Here is a 13,101-nt window from a genome sequence, read left to right on the forward strand (position 1 = left end):
ATCTAAGACAATACATCACTAGATCAATCTGGAAAAGGTTTGACGGTAACCTCTGCAGAGTCATGTATTTACCTATAGGTTGCGATGTGCAACCTTTAATGTCCAGTGATAACAAAGTAGTTTAAATATCAGAAGAGAGGCCCCAATCAGTCTAGTGCTTGTTAAGATGTTTCTGCTGGATGCAATGACATGTGCAGGGTCTGTGTTCAATGTAGCACCCATACCTGCCAGAGGCAATGTTTAATTGGTCTTTCTTCAGTAGAAAGAGCACAAGAAAAGTCCCCTTAATGTTCCAATTTTACTGTTGAAATCCAAGAATGCAGTCTGTGTAAATGTAGTCTGAATAAATTACACTATAGCACGGTAGGCAGTATGCCACCCAGACTACATAGATGCAGCTGTATCTGTGTTCTTTACACCACTGACCACCACCCCTGTGACATCTCGCACCAGCTCCAGAGAGGACAATGCTTCCATTGCCTACGGCATTATGCAACTGATTACATGGGACACATCTCTGCAGTACTGCTAAACTGCTTGGGGAGCATCTGATTAAAGACTAAGGGGCCCCAAATTCAGCCTCCAATATAATATTATTCAAAAAGAATATGATATGAACAGTACATACAAAGAAAAAAAAAATAAATGAACATTAACTAATTCTAAAGAAATATTAGCAAAATAAAACTTACAAAACTTACTAAAGAGACAAAAAGACCAAAATGAATATTATTCTTTAAAAATAAACTCTAACAGAAAAAGATGGTTGACAAAAGTAAGCAGGTTAATCACAGCTGGGTTACAAGAAAATTGGGGCAAACCAGATCTAATCACAGTTTTATGAACTCCCCCTCCCCCACTAACATTGAGTGTCATTGATTGTCATTGATTCCCATTCGCCTCCCCAAATCCCATCTCTCTCCTCTCCAGTCTATCCTTAATGCTGCTGCATGGCTTATCTTCCTCTCAAAACGCTCTACATCTGCCTCCCCTCTCCTACAAGCCCTCCACTGGCTCCCCTTCCCTTTTAGAACCAAATTTAAGGTTCTCACGCTCACTTACAAAGCCCTCACCCAATCTTCCCCATATACATCTCTGATCTCATCTCCCTTCACTCTCCTCTCCACTCTCTTCGTTCATCTAATGCACACCGCCTTTCATGCCAGCTGATTACTTCCTCCCACTCCGCCTCCAAGATTTTGCCCGCACTGCTCCCCACCTCTGGAACTCTCTCCCACTCCACATCAGACTCTCCACCTCTTTGCAATCCTTCAAACGGGCTCTCAAGACCCATTACTTCATCAAAGCCTTCCAGCTGTCATTCTAACTCCCTGATACATACACCTTCCTTCCCATCTGTGTCACCCCTGTTTGTCTTCCCCTCCCCTTTTAGAATGTAATCTATTATAAGCAGGGCCCTCTAACCTCTTGTACTTCTCCCTACTTTAGTTTCATCTACTTCTTACTTACCACTAGGGCACCTAACACTTGGCTGCTTATGCTCTGTTGCTTATCTGGGTGTTATGGTCACTAATGTAGCAATATATATTATCCATGTCCTGGTCCTGTATTGTATTGTTCTGTAAGTCGCTTGTCTACAACTTGTTTATGTGCTTTGTAAGGCGCTGCGGAACATTTGTGGCGCCATATAAATAAATGATGACAATGATGATTCTTATTAAAGATGTACGCTTATCCCTGTGTTTTGGTATTGGTTGTGGTTCTAGATTCATCTTCATGTTGTTTTGGTTTTGGTTTGCAAAACCACCTTCAAATGTTTTGGTTTTGGATCTGCTTTTTTAAAATAAAAATTGATAAAAAAGTCTTTTAAAAACAGCTAAAATCATGTAACTTGTGAAATTCATAACCCAAAATTCAGATTTAAAATCCAAATTCTGAACTATGGGAAAGATCAGAAACACGTCTCCAATCTGTCCAGATCTCCTTAGATCAAAACTGTGACTGGGATCTGTCTGGATTCACAAAATGCGGATGGATTTGGATTTCTGGAGAACTGAACCGCACATCTCTAATTCTTATCAAATTAATAAATAACTATAACAATAAATATAAACAATGTACTGTACTACTCAAGACATACATGTATTATACAACATATAAACCAGTCTCTCTGCAATAATTGCATTTTGAAATATTCTGATTCATATAAATACACATGTTCTAGTATGCAATTATTTTGTCCCTGGAAACAACAGTGATTACAAAGAGTGTTCAGGATGTCAAATTATTTCAAGTGTGTTACTATTATAATTATTAATTGCCTGAAATATTAGTTACATGGTAATGTAGAAAATAAAGCCTATTGGGAATATCTGTATACAGCTAAATCTAGAGTGACATTAGATATAATTACAATTTGTGTTACTCTGTGCAATTTATAATACTCAGAGAGACAGGGAGTTCAGGGTTAGACTTCAATCTGACCCATTTTACTCCTGAGGCTCTCAGTGTAAGGTAGAGTATGGAGCACAAACAAAGAAATTCACAGTCAACTAAGGGAAATTTCCCCAGTTGCAATGTTTACACGCACTGGAAATCTGAATCGGATAATAAAAAGAAAAACAAGCAGCCGAGTCATCATTATACAAAATATAAGTCAAGAAGTGAATTGGTAATGGTCAGTGAAAGTTATTATTTTTGCCTTAATTTCCTGACCATATTATTGGGCTATAAATGTTGAAATGTTTTCTTTGCATAGCTTTATTGTACAATTGATGTCCCAATTTGGTTGCAAAAGTGTAAAAAAAAAATAGTGCAGAAAGAAACAGATGGTAATTGAGTAAAAACATGTACCATCTAAATTCTCCAAAGACGGATGATTTCGGAGAGTCTAGCATTAACAGATGTTGCTGCTGCTGTATTTATTTTTTTCTGTATCAATGTTGAGGTGATATTTCTGTTTTTGGAACCACTTCAAGGTAACTACAAGACTTGTAACGAACACAGGCAGTATTGCATGGAAACAATAGGAATTGAATAAAAAAAGAGATTTTGCAAATGTGTGATGATATGTTGCATTGACACAATGCAGTTATCATTTTATTAATCATATATATTTGTGTGATATTAGACCTAGTTGTACTTATGTACATTAATCATTTTCAAAATTATTAAAATAGGAAAAACACCCCAGAAACACCCAAACCACCGATATTTCCAGACATATACACAATCTGTCATTGACTTTTCTGAAAATGAGTGGGAAATGGCACTTTTTCCTTCTGTAAAGAAACTCGCCCACAAAAATTGCTTCTGCTCTGAGACTCAAGCCAACATTCACTGAGACTACCGTGTCTATTTATCAAAAGGAGAAAATCAATATCGCTGTCAAAAATGGGTGTTTGCAATGGAGATAGGTCATTCTCTTGTTTCACTATATCAAGGGGTTAATGTTGGCCATGGCAATGTCCAAAGACAGATTAGTATGAGCAAGCCTATTGAACAAGACTCACAGTGCTAAATGTACCATTGCAATCCTTCTCCTGCTACTGTATATGCATATCATCATGACGATAAAAGTGAGAAATTATTGAAAATAATGCTTTATTCTTTAAATAAAGCATTTTTTTAATTGGAATTTTTTTTTACATAATTCTTTTTTTTAAGAATAACATTTTGTACTATATTTTGTACTATTTTTGTAATGGTTTACTGTACAGTTCCATACCAGCAAGTATGTACATATGCCCGAGGGCTGTCCATGTTAAGCAATTTATTTGCAGTAATCAGCTATATTTTCTTGATAAATTGTGGCAACAAGGAACGCACGGATGCAGATGCACACACCTGTCCGCTGTGAGAATATGCTAATCAATGCATCAGCATGGAGACCGCAGCAGATGTCCAGACCCATTCTATGCCGCCCATCTCCCTTTATCCACATCCTGATCAGCATAGACATCAATAACCATTTGACCCATTAGCATAATAGTGGGTGACCTGACCTGCCACAGGATTTTGGCTGCTTCCTGTGTACAGCTTACAGTATGGCTGCGTATGCCCCCATAATGGCAATAAGTATAAGTTCACTCCTGTACTGAGTATTAGCTAAGGATAGTTGGTTGGATGGGCTACTTGCTATTCTGTCCACGGTCAACAAATTTCATGTCAAACATCGTCTACAAACCAGTGGTTGGATTACAACATTAAAGTTGGAACAAATGCTTATCATCAGCTGGAATCAGTATGAAATACCGCCGGCCGCATGGCCGGTTTGATTCCTGGCAGCGCCTGGCCAACAAAAGCAGAGTTCCCGGCAGCGGAAGCCCGATAGCGCTGGAAATCCCGATTGTAAGTATAAACTAACATAACCTAGCCCCCTAACCCTCCCTAGGGGTGCCTAACCCTAACCTCCCCCTAAGTGCCTAACCCTAATCCCCTCTCTAAGTACCTAACCCCCCCTTCCCCGCTGCCTAAACCTAAGTCCCCCAGGTGGATACCTATCCCTAAGTCCCTCCCGGGGGTGCCTAACCCTCCCTCCCCCTAGCCTAACCCTAACCCTCCTTGGGGGGGTGGCTAACCCTAAGTCCCCTCTGGGTACCCTAAACCTAACCCTCCCCGCCTGCGGCTGTCCGCTCGCGGCACCCTGCAATCGGGATGCCGGGCGCCTGTCTCCCGGGGACGGGAAAATGTCAGGTGGCTACATCTAGACACCTGGCATTTCACCCTCGCCGTGATATGACAGTTGGGAAGTTGGCTGCTGGTATTAAGGCAGCTGGTTTCCCAATTGTATACCCATCAGCTGACAGCAGTGAGGTTTGAAATAGAATAAGATTATTCTGATATCTTGGTAGCATTACCATATAATAATTATTAAACATAATACACTCTTTATTATACTGTCACACTGCAATTTCTTTATTCTGATATACCAGAATCCTAGGGAGCAATGAATGATTATGGAGGTGACATTATTTGGAAGTCAAGATTGCCATCTCCCAGGAAAATTCTACACTATAACTTTTAATATTATGTAACTATAATTCAAAATTATATAACTCTTTATTTTGAGATAATTGTGAATTAATTAGACTTCCCAACCTTATGGAACTTGATGCATATAATTTGATGAGCCTGTGTACTTTCATACTGAATGTTTACTTTTTCATTACATTTTGACAACTAACCTTATAATAATATTTGACTTATAGTACAGTATATCATTCTCTCCAGAGACACAGGAGGGGAAATCAGCTGTATGTTAAGTAATTAGTTAGTGCTTGGGTGGAAGTGATTATTTAAGTGTTGCATTGTAGTGATGGTGGGTGTGATCAATTCCAGTTAGTCGCTGGTGTATAACAAATGTATAGATAATTTGTGCATCCCCCTTATTTGTCGTGTTTCAAAGTAATACTGCCTTAGAGATGAACTAATGCTTCCTAGTGATTTGTTATATATTTTGACTTTGTAATGTAAAATGCTTCGGCACATCTACAATGTGATCGGCCTAGAGATCAGTATAAAATGTATATCAATTTATTGTTTCAAGCACTTGAAAAGTAGCAATAAAATTAGAGCAACAGAATTACAATATTAGAATGAATATAATATAAAAAGATTAGTATGTATAAAATAACAATAATAATGCTCATAAATATAAATAACCAGACTGGTTACTTATATTTATGAGCATCATTATTGTTCTTTTATGCTTATTGATTATATTAATTTGAATATTGTAATTTTATGGCTCTTATTTTATTGCTACTTTTAGAGTGTGTGAAACAATAAATTGTTATACATTTTATACTTATCCTTAGTCCGTTCACATTGTACAGTATATGTGCTGGGTATTTTACATTACAGTGACTGGTGTATACAGTAGATATCTGGTCTACTGTGTATCAAACATACAGTTAGGTCCATAAATATTGGGACATTGACAGAATTTTCAGATTTTGGCCTCTATTCTCCACCACAATGGTTTTGAAATGAAACAAACAAGATGTGCTTTAACTGCAGACTTTCAGATTTAATTTGAGGGTAATTACATCCAAATCAGGTGAACGGTGTAGGAATTACAACAGTTTCAATATGTGCCTCCCACTTTTTAAGGGGCCAAAAGTAATGGGACTATCAACTCAACATCTATTTCATGGACTGGTGTGGCCTATTCCCTCGTTATTTCATTATCAATTAAGCAGGTAAAAGGTCTGGAGTTTATTTTAGGTGTGACATTTGCATTTGGAATCAGTTGCTGTCAACTCTCAATATGAGATCCAAAGAGCTGTCACTATCAGTGAAGCAACCCATCATTAGGCCGAAAAATCAAAACAAACCCATCAGAGAGATAGCAAAAACATTAGGTGTGGCCAAATCAACTGTTTGGAGCATTCTTAAAAAGAAAGAATGCACCGGAGAGCTCAGCAACACCAATAGACCCGGAAGACCATGGAAAACAACTGTGGTGGATGACAAAATAATTATTCCCTGGTGAAGAAAAACCCCTTCACAACAGTTGGCCAAATCAAGAACACTCTCCAGGAGGTAGATGTATATGTGTCAAAGTCAACAATCAAGAGAAGACTTCACAAGAGTGAATATAGAGGGTTCACCACAAGATGCAAACCATTGGTGAGCCACAAAAACAAGAAGATCAGATTACAGTTTGCCAAACAACATCTAAAAAAGCCATTACAGTTCTGGAACAACATCCTATTGACAGATGAGACAAAGATCAACTTGTACCAGAGTGATGGGAAGAGAAAAGAAGGAAAGGAACTGCTCATTATCCAAAACATACCACCTCATCAGTGAAGCATGGTGGTGGTAGTGTCATGACGTGGGCATGTATGGCTGCCAATGGAACTGGTTCCCTTGTATTTATTGATGATGTGACTGCTGACAAAAGCAGCAGAATGAATTCTGAAGTGTTTCAGGCAATATTATATGCTCATATTCAGTCAAATGCTTCCGAACTCATTGGACAGCGCTTCACAGTGCAGATGGACAATGACCCAAAGCATACTGCAAAAGCAACCAAAGAGTTTTTTAAGGCTAAAAAGTGGAATGTTATGCAATGGCCAAGTCAATCCCCTGACCTGAATCTGACTGAGCATGCATTTCAGTTGATGAAGACAAAACTGAAGGGAAAATGCCCCAAGAACAAGCAGGAACTGAAGACATTTGCAGTAGAGGCCTGGCAGAGCATCACCAGGGATGAAACCCAGCGTCTGGTGATGTCTATGCGTTCCAGACTTCAGGCTGTAATTGCCTGCAAAGGATTTGCAACAAAGTATTAAAAAGTGAAAGTTAGATTTAGGATTGTTTAGTTTGTCCCATTACTTTTGGCCCCTTAAAAAGTGGGAGGCACATATAGAAACCATTGTAATTCCTACACCGTTCACCTGATTTGGATGTACTTACCCTCAAATTAAATCTGAAAGTCTGCAGTTAAAGCACATCTTGTTTGTTTCATTTCAAAGCCATTGTGGTGGTGAATAGAGGCCAAAATATGAAAATTCTGTCAATGTCCCAATATTTATGGACCTGACTGTATGTATAATGTGTGTGTGTATACACACACTATGTAGACATAATTGATTGGACACTGACAACAAATAGATTAAAAAATGTTTATTTACGTCAGTATTTTGTAGGTCCACCATGTGCAGAGATAACTGCAGGCACCCTTCTTGGAAACCACTCCACAAGTTCATGGACAACAATGTTTTGCCATTCCTACTCAAGTATAGTAACCCACTGTGACACTGAAGTAGGTCGGGTTGGCATAGAAAGCACCCATCACTCCAATTCATCCCAGAAGTTCTGGAGTTAAGATCTGGACTCTAAACTGGCCCGTCCATCCGGGTTACAGAATTTCCTGTACACCAATCCAGCGTCACCCTAGAAACAAGACAGTCGGCATTGTCGTCCTGATAAAACCATTCATTGTTTTAGTAGGACTGCCACAATGTAGGGAGCACAGAGTTATCGAGAACATACACGTGTCTCCTGCAGGAGCACCCACATATAATATATATATATATATATATATATATAAATATACACATATATACAGTATATATGTATGTATGTAATGCGTGTATATATATATGTATATATATATATATATATATATATATATATATTGTGACACAGTCAGATCTGTTGTTGCCTGGTGGATTCCTGCTGAAGTCTGTTAGTCTCCTGCTGAGCTGCTGTAGCTTCCTGCTGAGCCCTGGTAGATTCCTGCTGAGCTGCTGTAGCTTGGAGCAAGGCCTTAATAATTTCCTCCATTTTGTCCTGGGGTGTAGGGGGAAGCTGAACCTTGCCTCTCTGAGCATTGGCTGACGCCTCCTCTATGGGACTCCAAGGACACAGTGTTATTTCCACACTCACAAATTGGGTGTCTGTCCGTTTAATTTTTAAATGGAAAGTTTTCCTCTCGCTGCAACTTCAGTGTGTGTGGATGCCCGCATTCTCCACCAAATTGTGACACAGTCAGATTAGGGGGTCCCTCTCCTGGGTAGGGGACTCCTTCCTTACACACACAGCAGCCGGGAAACAGTATGCCAGACTGGATTCCAGTACAAGCTGGTCGGCGCCAGTCTTTATTGTGCAAAACAGAAACAACAAAAAGAAACCATAAACATAAATCCTAGCCCTGGCTGGGCTCTAACTTTACAGGTGGTTCCCTCACTACCAGAACCTGGCAGGGCCTAATGCCCTCACCAGCAACAAAGGCACAGCACAACACTCACAGATAGGTTTTCCAAGTGTCTCTGAGCAAACTACCTGCCTGCTCTCCCAGGTGAGACACTCAGCCCAAAACAAACTAGGCTTATATTGGCCACTCTCAGGTGGAAACCCTAACAAGCCTGTTACCAGGCTGCAAGGCCCAAAACCTGGAGTGCCCGTGGGTGGAGCCCTCCCTCTCCTCTCACCCACAACCCCCAGGTCCCAAACCGGCTTTTCAAAAAGCCGAGACTCAAGCCTGCTACACTGCAGACTTTCTCCTGGGGGTTTAAAACACATAAGACAGGAATCTGGGACAAATGTACCTGCCACAGACCACTTTACCAGTGATCCTATCAAATATCCCCCCCCCTTTGTTTTGACCTGTTTGGCGGAACAACTGAAGCCCCCAAACAATGAATGCATGACAACGCGTCTGCATTGGCCAGCTGGCTTCCTGGCCTGTGTTCCACTGAAAATGTAAAAGTTTGTAACGCCAAGAACCATCTCGTAATTCTCACATTACTGTCCTTATTTTCGGACATCCTCTTCAAAGGGGCATGGTCAGTGATCAATTTGAACTTTCTTCCAACCAAGTAGTACCTGAGAGCCTCTAATGCCCACTTTATGGCCAACGCCTCCTTCTCCACTGTGGCATAGTTTCTCTCATGTACATTCAACTTTCTGCTTAGATAGAAAATAGGGTGTTCCTCACCCTCCTTGTTCTGGGACAGGACCGCTCCAATACCTACTTCTGATGCATCGGTTTGTACTATGAATTCCCTTTCAAAATTAGGAGTCATCAGGAGTGGTTGGGAACACAACGCTACTTTCAACTCCTGAAAAGCTTTCTCTGCCTCAGGACTCCATTCTACCATGACTTTTTGTTTGCCTTTGGTCAGGTCAGTCAGTGGGACTGCCATGGTGGCAAAGTTGGGTATAAACCTCCTGTAGTACCCCGTAATTCCCAAGAAGGCTCACACCTGCTTCTTATTCAGAGGCCGTGGCCAGTTTTGTATGGCATCAACCTTATTGAGCTGAGGCTTTATCAGGCCTCTGCCAATGGTGTATCCCAGATATTTTACTTCCTCCATGCCTAGACAACACTTTTTTGGGTTGGCTGTCAAACCTGCCTTATAGATGGAGTCCAACACTGCTTGTACCCTGGGTAAGTGAGACTGCCAATCAGGACTAAGAATGACCACGTCATCCAGATAAGCAGCCGCATACTGTCTATGGGGCCTTAGAATCCTGTCCATCATTCTTTGGAAGGTAGCAGGTGCCCCATGTAGCACACTCCCGTCGGGCTTTGGAATCAACACAATGGGACTTGACCATTCACTACGTGATTCTTCAATAACCCCTAACTCTAGCATATTTTTAATTTCTTTCGACACCGATTCTCTTTGTGCTTCTGGTAACCTACAGGGCTTTAGATTAACATTAATCCCTGGGTCAGTGATTATGTCATGTTTAATGACCGAGGTTTTCCCAGGTACGTCAGAGAACAGCACCCTATTTCTGATCAGAAACTCCTTGACCTCTTGTTGTTGAATTGCCGACAGAGTTTTTGCCACTGTCACTTCGGGAACTAAGGGTCCTGGATTTACTGGAGGGGCTCGGACGGCCGACAGTAGCGTTCTATCTTTCCAGGGCTTTAACAGATTTATATGGTATATCTGTTCCGGCTTTCTTTTCCCCGGCTGGTAAACTTTGTAATTGACCTGTCCCACTCTTTCTAAGATTTCAAAGGGCCCTTGCCATTTAGCCAAAAGTTTATTCTCCACAGTGGGAACCAACACTAACACTCTGTCCCCAGGAGCAAAGCTGCGTAACCGAGCATTGCGGTTGTATACCCTCTGCTGTGCCTGTTGAGCCTGTTCCAGGTGCTCTCTCACTATCGGCACTACCTCAGCAATTCTCTCCTGCATTTGAGAAACATGCTCAATCACCGTTTTGTAAGGACTAGACTGCCCCTCCCATGTCTCTTTGGCAATGTCTAGTAAACCCCTTGGGTGTCTCCCATACAACAAGTCGAAGGGTGAAAACCCGGTGGAGGACTGGGGAACCTCTCTTATGGCCAACAATAAATACGGCAATAAGTAATCCCAATCCCTACCATCCTTGTCGACCACTTTCCTAAGCATGTGTTTTAACGTCTTGTTAAAACTCTCGACCAGCCCATCGGTTTGGGGGTGATAAACCGAAGTTCTTAACTGTTCAATTTTGATTAGGCGGCATAACTCTTTCATGACTTTTGACATAAACGGTGTACCCTGGTCAGTTATTATCTCCTTAGGTATACCCAGCCTGCTAAAGACATGAACTAGCTCTCTGGCAATGGTCTTGGTTGAAGTATTGCGCAACGGGATCGCTTCCGGGTACCTGGTAGCGTAATCCATTATGACCAGAATATACTGGTGTCCCCTGGCAGACTTCATTAAGGGTCCAACCAAATCCATCGCTATTCTTTCAAATGGCACCTCTATAATAGGCAATGGAACCAGTGGACCCTTAAAATGTGGCCTGGGAGCATGATACTGACACTCAGGGCAGGATGCGCAAAAGTCAGATACCTCTTTTTGAAGCCCGGGCCAGAAAAACCTCTGCATTATTCGCTCAGTGGTTTTCTCTACCCCTAGATGGCCTGCCGTTATATGACCATGGGCCAGATCCAACACTATTCTTCTGTAGGCTTTGGGAACTATTAGTTGTTCCACAATATCTTCCCCCTTCTTAGTCACCTGATATAACAAATCCTGACACATTGCCATGTGGGGATAGGACAAAGGACTATCAGGGTCTACGGGTTTACCATCAACTACTTTTACATTCTCCCTGGCTTTTACCAAAGTAGGGTCATTCAACTGCTCCACGGCAAAGACCTCTCTTCTTACCTCTAAATCAGGCAGACGATCAACTGGCCCATCAACACTTCCCACCTCAATGGGAGGCACATCAGTTGGCGGGCCACCGTCACGCTCCGCATTCTCTAGTTCGCCAATCATAGTAGAAAAAGGGAATAACTCTGACTCAGAAGAAACTCCCTCCTCCCTCCTCCACTACATCGACAACCTTCTCAAATGGATCGGGGTTGTTCACTTCTGGAACAAAACGGCTTTCCCACAACTTCCAGAAGTGAGCAAAGTCTCTCCCCAATATTGCATCATACATCAGACCATGCACCAAACCCACAGAAAATATAGCAGAACCACATGGTGTCTCGATGTTCACCTCGGCAGTAACATAATATCGAGTATCCCCATGTATGCAGGTCACACCAACAGTTTTCCCCTTACGCCTCAAGGGGTTCACCAGCTCATCTTTCATAAGTGTCACCAAGCTACCAGAGTCTAACAGTGCCTCTACTCGGTTGCCATCTACAGTGAGTACACACATGTGCTTATCAGTCTCAGCCTGCCAGTCAGCCGTACAGGCTGTCTGTGCAAAGAAAGACCCCCTGCGGTAGACATGAGCAGTATCACATTGCATAGGTTCAGTTGTAAGTGAACAATTAGTGGCAATATGGCCGAAGCCACCACATCGGAAACACTGAGTCATATTAATGTCCAGTCGTTTATGGGGCAAGAACCTTCCTGGCCTGCCAGGCCTGTCTCCAGGTTCTACACCCTCAGTCTTAGGTACATTCCACCGCCCAGCACCCTTCTCCCCTGGAACAGTCTTACCAGTGTCTGTGGAAGTTCGCCGGTGCGCCACTGGCGCTCGGTGGGGCATACTCATCAGCTCCTCAGCCGCCACGTACCTCTCCACCAGCTCGACCAACTGGTCCGTGGACTTAGGGTCTGCATGGCTCACCCACTTGCGCAGAGTCGCAGGTAACGATCGCAGGTACCGGTCCATCACGACCCTTTCCATGATCTGTGGTCCTGTCAGCGTCTCGGGCTGTAGCCATTTTGAGGACAGATGGATGAGGTCATGCATCTGTGAATGTGGAGTCTTGTCCATATGGAACTCCCAGCGGTGGACACGTTGGGCACGAACAAAGGTGGTGACTCCCAAGCGAGTTAGGATCTCCAGTTTTAGTTTTTTATAGTCCTTGGCATCAGCCAGGCATAAGTCGAAATAGGCCTTTTGTGGCTCCCCAGACAGAAAAGGTGCCACCAGACTTGCCCACTGCTCCTTTGGCCAACTCTCCATTTCGGCCGTTCTTTCAAATGCTGTGAGATAGGCCTCCACATCATCGCCCGAAGTCATCTTTTGAAGGAAGTGACTGGCTACGGAGTGAGTGGGGGTGGGCGGACCATTATTAACATCTCTGGGTCGCGCGATCAGGTGCTGTACCACCTCTTTTATGGCCTGGCTGTTTTCCTCGATGGAAATCTGTTGTTGCCTGGTGGATTCCTGCTGAAGTCTGTTAGTCTCCTGCTGAGCTGCTGTAGCTTC

Source organism: Taudactylus pleione, unplaced genomic scaffold (genome assembly GCF_031769625.1).
Source record: "Taudactylus pleione unplaced genomic scaffold, aTauple2 ptg000135l, whole genome shotgun sequence".
Taxonomy (NCBI): Eukaryota; Metazoa; Chordata; class Amphibia; order Anura; family Myobatrachidae; genus Taudactylus; species Taudactylus pleione.